Below are 4,532 nucleotides of genomic sequence, written 5' to 3'. Positions count from 1 at the left end.
TATAAACATTTCAAATTTACCCCTAGTCACATTCAAAAAAAGAGAATTATATTTAGTATAACCTAGAAAACTACATCTTTAGCAGCTGAATTAATTGAATAAAATCTATGAAGAAAAATTTCTAATGAGTAGAAAAATAGGCTTGAAATTCCAATTGTTTTCCATGCCACCTCAGCAAAAATCTAAGAACTAATGAAACAAATAATTGACTGTGGAAGCCAGTATCTCATTTTTTCAATATTATACACATCTCCACATAGGAAGACATGACAATTAGTTGTGGATATGACAAGATTGCATAGATAGTACAGTAGAATTCTTCTAATGTACCATGAGTATATATATTTTCTGAACAATGTGACAATGTGAGCCATAAACAAGCCATTTGTGGGGCAGAGACTGGAAGTAGTTATCTTTCAAAGGAAATGCAGTTTGAAAATGCACATTTTTAACTTGGCTATAACTCTATAGGAACACATTCTATAAAATAAAAATTCTATATTTAATCCCAGCTGAGGTTTTATATTGAAAACTGAAGTATATTCAAGGAAGAATTGCCACCTCCCAAAGGAAATATATAAAAGACTGAAGGTTCTAAGTTGTAAATTAAGTTATAGTGGAGTGAAAATTTCAGGTTTTACTTAGATGGCATAATATTTATGTTTACACTCTGTGAATTCCAAGTCTCTATCTGACTCTTAATAAATGTCATAAAACCTTTCATTAATGGCCTCAGATTACCCTTCACATTGCTCTGTCTGACACTTTTTACCAGCAGTTTTCATCTTTTTACTATGCAAACATATGACTCAAAATGCACAGAAACTGTGATTAAATTATGGAAATATAAGCACTTAAACAGACATAGAGTCTTAAATATGCTGCACTGTTTATCTATTAGGCATTTCATGCAAGACATTCATGGAATATTGCATAATTAAAGGTAGTTCTTCACAAGTCTCTCTCATAATTTATAAATGTACTACTCTCCTGTTTCTCATTGTTTCTAAGTTCACTACATGTTAACTGTTGTATATACGAATGTTAAAACATGTGAAAACAAATTGTTCAAACTGGAATAAGTTTTTTCTATGTGATGCTTTATATTTTATGAAAAGAATATGAAGTAAAGTTCAATTATAGCATGAAATATATGAAATGGAATACCATAAGTTTAGATGATCATCAAGAATGCACTTCAGATAAAATTTATATTGAAACTAAAATAGTTAAATGATCACTATAACACTGATATCAAAATGTGAGATGATATTTGCATATTTTGAATGAGCAGAAGAAATAAATGTACAGCTTTATCTGCAATCTTGCAGTGAATTGCCAGTCTTCTTGGAAATATCTTCTTGTGTCTAGGAGGAACTAGAAAATCCTAACCACAAGTGGATTATTCTGGAGAACTGTCCAAAGTGTTCTACAGTTTCTCCTAGCATTTTGTTTTAGATATTCACAGAAAGAATAAAAGAGAGTTGAATGTTTTCATCTCAAAATTCCTTAGCTATATTCAGAACATGAACAATTAACAAGCTTTTCAGATTCATCAGACAATGCCGTAAGGTTTGGTACTGTAAAACTTAGAAATTAAGTGAGCCATTCACTCTCTTGAAAATTTCACAGGTTGAAGGGAGTCTGGACACTTTTGTTGGAGGGTCTAATATGGTCTTTGGTTCACTGAAGTCTTGGCAACATTAATGAAAATGAAAACCTTCACTCTTACAATTAGATGACGTCCCTTATTTAGACAACCTAAAGAACAGAACTTTTGAATTTTGACAATACTTCAGCAAAGATCAGTGTTCACATTCCACAAAATGGGTTGTCTTAGCTGGTCTTATGGAAGAGGACGCCCTTAGTGCTGATGTGATTTGATGTGCTGGGTGTGTTTGTGTGTATGGTGGTGGTGGTTGTCTGTGGGGGGGTCCTCTTTTCAGAGGAGAAGGTGAGCAGGAAAAGTGGAAGATCATGTGAGGATGGAAGCATGACACTGGGTGCACAAGAACTAGGGAGCTGTGATTGTGATGTAAAATGAATAAACAAATACATAATTAAAAACACAGAAAAGGGAGCTGGTGCAATGTCTCAGAAGTTTTGAGCACTGAGTGTTCTTCCAGAGGTCCTAAGTTCAAGTCACAATCACATGGTGGCTCACAACAATCTATGATGTGATCTGATGCCCTCTTCTGGCATGCAAGCACAGTACTGTATAATTTATTAGATAGAGGAAAAGCTTCCCCATTTTTATTAATGAAAAAGTTTTATTTTTTACATATACATTTATATTACTATACATATATGCATTATATACATACATATATATGTATATATATATTCTAATATGAGGTATTTTATGCCTACAACTCAATTATAATACAAAGTCTACTTTTTTCTTTTTTTACTGAAAAGTGTTCTACCAGTGTAATGAGATAAAACCTAATAAACAAAATCTTCATAAATTATTTCTGTATTTATATGAATCCTTTTTCTAAACAATAAAGTTGGCTATAAAGTACACTTATATATTTCAGAAACTTTTCCATCAAAATAAAATGCATCATATGGTTTAATTCTTTGACAATTATTTGATAATATTTTATTCTATATACATTTAATTGTTAAAATTATAACAGGGTTTGCAAAAAACAGATACATTTGTTTGTTTGTTTGGTCTGCCTTGGTTGTTGTTTTTTGATGTTGTTGTTGTTTCTTACCTCTTTTCTTTAAGGACTTCAAAACTGATTAATATATTAAGGAAATAACATCAAGACTTTTTTTTTACATTTTGTTACTATATAAATTATTTAACCATTTCTTCCATTGTGAGACATTTAATAATTTTCTCAATTTTAGCTAGAATAAGTAATATCTTCATGGTATTGAGGCAAGGATCCAAAAGGAAAAGGTACTTAAGTAACTTTACATTATTCCTGACAGATATTGACAGCCATGTATGATGAAAGTTTATTTGTTGTATCATTTATATATGTCTATATAAGAACTTCATTTCCTTTTGAAGTTAATTTCACTGACTTAATGATTTAATGTGAATAGTTTTCACTTGGTTCTTTCATTATTCATTTAAAATATTTTTACAACATATAGAAGATATTTTAATATTCAAAATTGAGATTTTAGTCTGGTAAGATTGTCCAGAGGATAAAGGCTGCTACTGCCAACCCCAAGCACCTGAGTTCTGTTGCATTTAGTGGAAGGAGAAAGCTAATCTGGAAAGTTGCCTATGATCTCTACATATCACGATGATCAGTTAACACAAACCGTCATGCCCATGTCAACACATATGGGAATACACACAAACTAAATAAATGTGTAATTTATAAAAACCAAAGTAAAGATAGTTTTAAGTTTTCTATTATTAAGTATGTTATGTCAATTATAATTTAAATTATTTGTACCATGTCTATTAAGGTGTATAAAATAAATTCAAATGATCAATAGAAATATTTTCAGTATATTTTCAAATTCTTGAATATGACCATATTGATTTTATACTTTATTTGGAATCCTTGAGCAGAAGTATACCTTATTGCATTCTTTTTATTTTAGGCCACAAACCAAAATATTTTACAAACAGTTGGCCTACTCTACTTATTAAAACTTTTGTGCAAAGATTGTTACCAACTGAGCTGAAACAACAGCTGTCCACTGGAATAATTTAGGAAATGTTTGCCCATTGGCCTGAAATCAAACATATGTCTTAATAAAGCAATCAAACTACAACTTTATTGCTGTGTTAATTGTCCGTGATTGTTAATTACAGAGTTATCCACCAGTGTTCTCAGCCTAGTAAACATCTAAATTTGGGGAAGGTTGTAAGTCTCAAAATTTTTAATATTTCAAATATTTGCAATTAATCTTATTTTGCAACCAATTCTGTTATTTTTTCTTTACTAAAGTATGCTAAAGTTTATACAACAACATTGAAAAAGAGTAAGGTTAATATTACCTATGCTTAGCCAGTGATGAGTGGGAGGAAATTTAAATATGCCAAAATAAAGAAATATTAGTTTCTATTTCCTCACTACTTTATGCATATTTCTATGTAAAAGATACATTATAGTAGAATTCTATGCATGTTTTGCTCCATTACTATAAATTATTCAACTTGCAATTGTTATATATTTTAAACAGAGTAAGTGATAATGCAACAAGGTTTTCTTAATTTGTTTCTCCCAATTGTATGTATGATTTTTATATGTGGTACATAATAGTAATTGTCTTGCATAGAAAGTCCTAAGGTTGAATTTTAAGACCCCATTTGTAGAATATTCAAGAAAGGAACATTTATCTCCCTTGATGGGTATTCAAAGCACAAATTTAACAGTGGGGTAGTCAGCATAGCACTGTATATAACTTGATGTTTTCACTCGGGGAATAGAATTGACAGGTAATACTGAAAATGCCTTTCAAATTTCCAAAAGATTTTGAGACCTACATATAAATACATAGCTTATTGTACAAGAAATTAAAATAGCAATTGTTTTGTGTATCATTCCGTGTGT

This window comes from Acomys minous (assembly GCF_964271855.1).
Source record: "Acomys minous genome assembly, contig: scaffold_109, whole genome shotgun sequence".
NCBI lineage: Eukaryota > Metazoa > Chordata > Mammalia > Rodentia > Muridae > Acomys > Acomys minous.
This window is presented reverse-complemented; position numbering follows the sequence as displayed.